The 6615-nt window shown below is 41.9% G+C and overlaps 1 pseudogene; it reads left to right on the top strand.

Annotated features, from left to right (window-relative positions):
- Positions 1 to 3675: 3675 nt before the first annotated feature.
- On the top strand, positions 3676 to 4833 carry LOC110589182 (annotated as a pseudogene).
- The last annotated feature ends 1782 nt before the right edge of the window (positions 4834 to 6615 follow it).

Raw genomic sequence — 6615 nt, 5'->3', positions numbered from 1 at the left:
TATAGGCAATGTCATCTGTGAATAGGATGTTTTACTTCTTCCCCTTTCCGATCTGTATGTCTTTCATTTATTTTTCTTTCCTGTTTTGCGTTGCCTAGAACCTCCAGTATAATAACAAATAGGACTGGTGAGAGCAGAATCCTTGTTTTGTTCCCAGTTTGGAGGGCTAGGATTCAGTCTTTCACCAGTTAAGTATGAAATTAGCTTTAGGATCCTCGCAGCTGCCCTCTATTTGGTTTAAAAAGTTTCCTTCTATTCCTAGCTTGCTGGTTGTTTTTATCATGAATGGATGTTGAGTTTCGTGAAGTGTTTTTTTTTGTTTTTTGGGTTTTTTCTGCATCAACTTAAATGATTATGCGGCTTTTTTCTTTTTTGGTCTATTAATATGGTGGCTTACATACAGTAATTGCTTTTATTTTATTCTATTAAAATTTTTAAAAATTGTGTTAAAATACCCATAACACAACATTTACTATTTTAGCCATTTTTAAGTGTGTAGCTCAGTGTCATTAAGTACCTTATTGTGCAACCAATACCACCATCAATCTCAAGAATGTTTTTCATGTTCGCAATTCATTTATTTTTATACTCACACTTTACCAACCTTTCCTCTCCCTCAGACCTCTGATATCATTTCCCTTCCACTGGATAATTTCCTTTAGCATTTCCTTTAGAGCAGGTCTGCTTATGACACATCCTTTTGGTTTTTCTACATTGAGAAGTGTTACTTCACTCTCATTCTTGACAGTAGAACAGTCACTGGATAGAATATTTTCACTGGTTATTAATTTGGAGTTGACTCTTTTTTTCTTTCAGCCCTTTAAAATATTATATCACTCTCTTCTGGCCTCCCTGGTTTCTGATGAGAAATCTGCCACCATTCATATCCTGTCCATCTATATGAGATATACTGGTTTCCTCTGACTGATTTCAGGATTGTTCTTTGTCTTTTGCTTTCAGCCATTTGATTATGTTGTGTTTGGAGATGGACTTCTTTGAGTTTATTCCTTTTGGAATTTACTGAGCTTCTTGAATTAAAAAAAATGTGTCTTTTGTCAGATTTAGAAGGTTTTCAGCTATTATTCCATCAAATAATTTTTCTACTCCATGCTCTTCTCCTTTTTGGAGAGTCTGATGATAGAACATTGATGTTAGAGCTTTTGGTATTTCCCACGGTTCCCGGAAGCTCTGTTCATTTTTAAAATCTTTTTCTTCTGTGCTCTTAATAGTGCATGTTTTACATTGATCTATTTTTCCTCTATCATTTCTGTTCTACTATTGAGCCCATCTAGTGAATTTCTCAGTTTGGACATCTTATTTTTCACTTTTGAAGTATCCATTTGGTTCTCCTTAGTATCTTTTATTTCTTCACTGAGATAGTCTACCTTTCTGTTTCAAGAGCATTTAGCCTTCTTTCTTACAGATAATCTGTGTCATCTCAGAGTTAACACCTGTTCGTTGTGTTTTCTTGAGAGTTAAGATTTCCCTGGGTTTTCTCTCTCTCTCTCTGCTCCCCTCTCCTAAATAACTCTGGATTGAGTCCTAGGCATTTAGAATGTTATGTTATGAGATTCTAAATCTTGTTTAAGTCCTGAGGGAAAGGACTTTTTTGTTTTAGCAGGCAATTGTCCAGGTTCCATTCAAGCCACATGTTTTAACTTGCCTTCTAAGGGCGATGTTTCCAGTATCAGTTCAATTTCAAAATGTTTTCAATGTTATTCAGTCCCACATGTGTACCTTCCAGTGGCCAGTCTGGCACCTGGGGTGTGGTCTAACCTGTCAGGGAGTCTTCTAATCCTATGGAATGCTCAGATCCATGTATGTGCATATCAAAGGTAAGCCCAGTATTCATATATAATGTTAGGGAATTACTCTTGATTTCCCTTCTCTCTGCAATCTCACCATCATGTTTCAACTCACTGGGACTTCCAGCCAGAAAATTGAATCTTTACTTTTTCTACTCTGTAGGGTACTTCTTATGACTAGCGCTAAGCAGTAGGAGGTCAGAGAAAGAAAACAAAACAAAAAACAGGAACAAAAACAAAAATCACTGCTACTCCTTTATTGCTTGGGGTTTGGAAAAGGAGAAAATAGGGGCAAAACCTGGATTGTTCTCCACTCTCAGTTTCATAGAATCTCCTTTTCCCTGCCTTTGAAACAGAAATCTAAAGCTTCTCTTAGATCTCTTCCTGACAACAGCCAGGATGTCTTTCAGATTTGGGGCTGCATTTGAGTCCAGGCTCTGTGATACTGGAGGAAAAAACTGGTAAATTCACCAGTTTGGGTTAAATTTCAAATTCAGGTCTTATTCCTCAATCTTCATGTTGTTATATTTATTTATTTATTTATTTATTTATTTATTTATTTATTTATTTATTTATCAGAGAGAGAGAGCACACAAGCAGGGGGAGCGGCAGGCAGAGGGAGAAGCAGGCTCCCTGCTGAGCTCGATCCCAGGACCTTGAGCTCATGACCCAAGCGGGAGGCAGATGCTTAACCAGTTAAGCCACCCAGGCATCCCTGCCATTTATTTTTTAAAGGTTTCACATAGCTGTCTCATGCAATCAGTCCAGGACTTTTAGTTGCATTCAGCAGAAGAGATGGGGTGCAGTGTGTTTATTCCATCTTTCTTAGACTGGAACCCTAAGTCTTTTAAAGTTATCTTCAAGTGTGCATTATTTTCATTTCATCTGGAGTGATTTTATGGCCTAATTGTTGATTTTGTTGGCTGTCCTTCATTTTCTAATAGGCTGTAAATGAAAACAGTCTTGGTGTCAATTTTTCCACTTACTGTTCCATGACCTTAAGTAAATTACTTATTTAAAGTCTGTATCAGTAAACTTATCTATAAGATAGGGACACAGGCTGGAAGAGGAGGAGGAGGAAAAGGAGGAGGAGGAGGATGGGAGGAGGGGCAGGGGAAGGGGGGAGGGGAAAGAGGAAGGAGTAATCAGAAGGCTATTGCAGTAGTCCTGGAAAAAAAATAACGGTGGTTTGAACCAGGGTATTAGTGGTGGTAACATGGAGAGCCTCTTTGGCTTTCCTCCATCCTATATTCATAATCTATTCATCCTAATGTTCAAGATGAATAAGAGGATGTGGTGCAAAAAAAAAGGGGGGGAAAAAAACCTAGTGTTTCAGTTCTTTTTTTCAGCTGCCTCAAAAACAACCTTGATTTATGTTAAGTTTTAGTATGAGGAACTGGGTTGGTTTGCTCTACAGAAAGCTCAAGGGTGGGGCAGAAGGGGCTGGAGATAGGATAGTGTCTTCAAAAGGCTAAGGAAACACTGTCTATGAGAAGAAACACCAAATATATGATAAACAAGCAGGTGGGCACAAATAGAACTACAGGAAAGACATTATTAGGAGTTAGTTTAGCTTAATACCAGGATGAACTTTATAATTATTAAAACTGGAATGAGCAGTTTTGGGCATGGGAAAATATTGGTTGTAGGATGATAATGCTTTTGACAATATATAAATTTTGGTATTTTTCCCTCTTACACTAGCTTCTTCTTCTTCATTTTGTTCAAACAGATTTGTGGAAGCAGCTTAAGTCAGTGACAGCCATTTTGCATGAGAATTGATTCTACTCTGTCTTTCCACCCTTGTTTCTTAAAGCATAATTTCTTAAGTGCTTACGCAAAGTACCAGGCCTTGTGCTAAGTACTCTAGATGCATTATCTTATTGTATTTTCACAATATTTTGAGAAACCTAATATCATTATCATCATTGTGCACATGAAAAAACAAGGCTTGGCTCTCTGCTCCTCCCTGTTCAACAGACAGCCGCATCTTCTGGTGCAGTGCCAGCCGCATCCCTGAGACCCGAAGGTGAAGGTCGGAGTGAATGGATTTGGCTGTATTGGGCGCCTGGTCACCAGTGCTGCTTTTAACTCTGGCAAAGTGGATATTGTCACCATCAATGACCCCTTCATTGACCTCAACTACATGGTCTACATGTTCCAGTATGACTCCACCCATGGCAAATTCCATGGCACAGTCAAGGCTGAGAACGGGAAGCTTGTCATCAATGGAAAGTCCATCTCCATCTTCCAGGAGCGAGATCCCGCCAACATCAAATGGGGTGATGCTGGTGCTGAGTATGTTGTGGAGTCCACTGGGGTCTTCACCACCATGGAGAAGGCTGGGGCTCACTTGAAGGGCGGGGCCAAGAGGGTCATCATCTCTGCTCCCTCTGCCAATGCCCCCATGTTCGTGATGGGTGTGAACCATGAGAAGTATGACAACTCCCTCAAGATTGTCAGTAATGCCTCCTGTACCACCAACTGCTTGGCTCCTCTGGCCAAGGTCATCCATGACAACTTCGGCATCATGGAGAGACTAATGACCACCATCCATGCCATCACTGCCACCCAGAAGACTGTGGATGGCCCCTCTGGGAAGCTGTGGTGCCACGGCTGAGGGGCTACCCAGAACATCATCCCTGCTTCCACTGGCACTGTCAAGGCTGTGGGCAAGGTCATCCCTGAGCTGAACGGGAAGCTCACTGGCATGGCCTTCCATGTCCCCAACCCCAATGTGTCCGTCGTGAATCTGACCTGCCGCCTGGAGAAAGCTGCCAAATACGACGACATCAAGAAGGTGGTGAAGCAGGTGTCAGACGGCCCCCTCGAGGGCATCCTGGGGTACACTGAGGACCAGGTTGTCTCCTGCGACTTTAACAGTGACACCCACTCCTCCAACTTTGATGCCGGGGCTGGCATTGCTCTCAACGACTACTTTGTCAAGCTCCTTTCCTGGTATGACAATGAATTTGGCTACAGCAACCAGGTGGTGGACCTTATGGTCCCCATGGCCTCCAAGGAGTAAGAGCCCCCTGGACCACCAGCCCGAGCGAGAGCAAGAGGAAGAGAGAGGCCCTCAGCTGCTGGGGAGTCCCTGCCCCAACTTATCCCCCAAAACACTGAGAATCTCCCAACCTCCACCGTTTGCTTCCCAGACCCTCTGAAGAAGGGGAGGGGCTTGGGGAGCCCTACCTTGTCATGTACCATCAATAAAGTATACTGTACCCAGCCAAAAAAAAAAAACAAGGCTTGGAGATGTAATAATCTACTTGAGTTCACATGACGATGTAGGCAGAATGATCATCCCCCAAAGATATCCACGTCCCAACTCCTGGAAACTGTGAATATGTTACCTTACATAACAAAGGGAACTTGCAGGTGTAATGAAGTTAAAGATCTTGAGATGGGAAGATCATCCTGGATTATCCAGATAATCCAGGGCCCAGTATAATCACATGTGTCCTTAAAATAGAAGGTCAGGGTCAGAGAAAATGTAACTACAGAAGCAGAATCAGAGAGAGATTTAAAGACACTACTTTGCTGGCTTTGAAGATTGAGGGAGAGGCCATGACCCAAGTAATAGAGGTGGTCTCGAGAAGTTGGAAAAGGCAAGAAAACAGATACTTCCTTAGAATGTCCAGAAGGAATCAGACCTGCTAACGTCTTTATTTCACCACCATTGGACCTGTTTTGGAGCCATGATTTGAACTAAGTGGAAGACGTGTGCTCTACAGCATGTGCATCATGGAGTGTTTGCTTTAATGCTGATTATGGTTTTAGTGTCCTGTACACACAGACAGATCTAAACCACACAGACTGTCCACATATTACAGATGGTGTTCTTTCTGGAAATTTCATAATCATGGAGGCCGTGAGCAGGAGGAGGAATGCACTGTTAACAGTAATATGTCACTCATGACTTAGATTCAGAATTAGAATTGTAATGGGACCATCAAAGTTCTTTCATCTCATCTCTGCTTCTGAGGCTTGACCTCCCTCCACAGTGTCCTTGTCAAAGGTTGTCCAGCCCTGCCTGCACACCTCCAGTGACTGGAACTGCACATCCCCCGTGGAAAGCCATGCCATCTTAAAGCAACTCTGTTAGAAATTTCTATTTCAGATTGACCAAAAACTCTTCCTTGCAACTGCCATTACTATTATTATTGTTTACTGGCACATGGAATTTGTTGTTATTGGTTCTGTATTGGGGAATGTTAAAGTGGATGGCCTCTAAGCAGGCTTTTAACTCTCAAGATTCAAGTCCGATCCTTATTCAGGACATGAATACCAGTCTTGTAAGGTTGCTGTGAGGATTAGAGCTAATGTTCATAAAAATTTCAGCATGCCAAGGATCTTCATAAAAGGTGATGATGATGATGACACAGTTTCACAAATCTGAAGGCAGCTTTCTCATCTTTCGTAGTTTTTTAAGCACCAGACTAAATCCCCCTCCCCAGATCCCAGTGCCTTCGAATGCCCATGTATGTGAAATTGTGTCAAGTACTCCACCTTCCTATCCTTTAAATATGCTCCAGTTTGACAATAACCCTCAAATTATGAGTCTAGACCTCATCGTGAAATGTCTTGTGTGCTTTCTTAGTACCTAGTTAGGGTAAGACCAGTCACAGTGGAGTGAGTAGACTGGAAGATATTAAATAGTCAAATAGGCCTGCGTGGACTATGGTAGGGGGACTCAGGGGGCTTAGGACTGCCTATAGCAAGAGGAAGGCAGTTGTGATTTGCATCAGGAGGGGAGAGTAAATAAGAAGATCCAAATGGTGCGAAAGGTCCAGAATGAGTAAGTTGT

This window comes from Neomonachus schauinslandi, chromosome 6, assembly GCF_002201575.2.
Source record: "Neomonachus schauinslandi chromosome 6, ASM220157v2, whole genome shotgun sequence".
In the NCBI taxonomy this organism is placed as follows: Eukaryota; Metazoa; Chordata; class Mammalia; order Carnivora; family Phocidae; genus Neomonachus; species Neomonachus schauinslandi.
The sequence above is the reverse complement of the archived record's forward strand: the minus strand, read 5'-3'. Positions and strand labels throughout refer to the sequence as shown.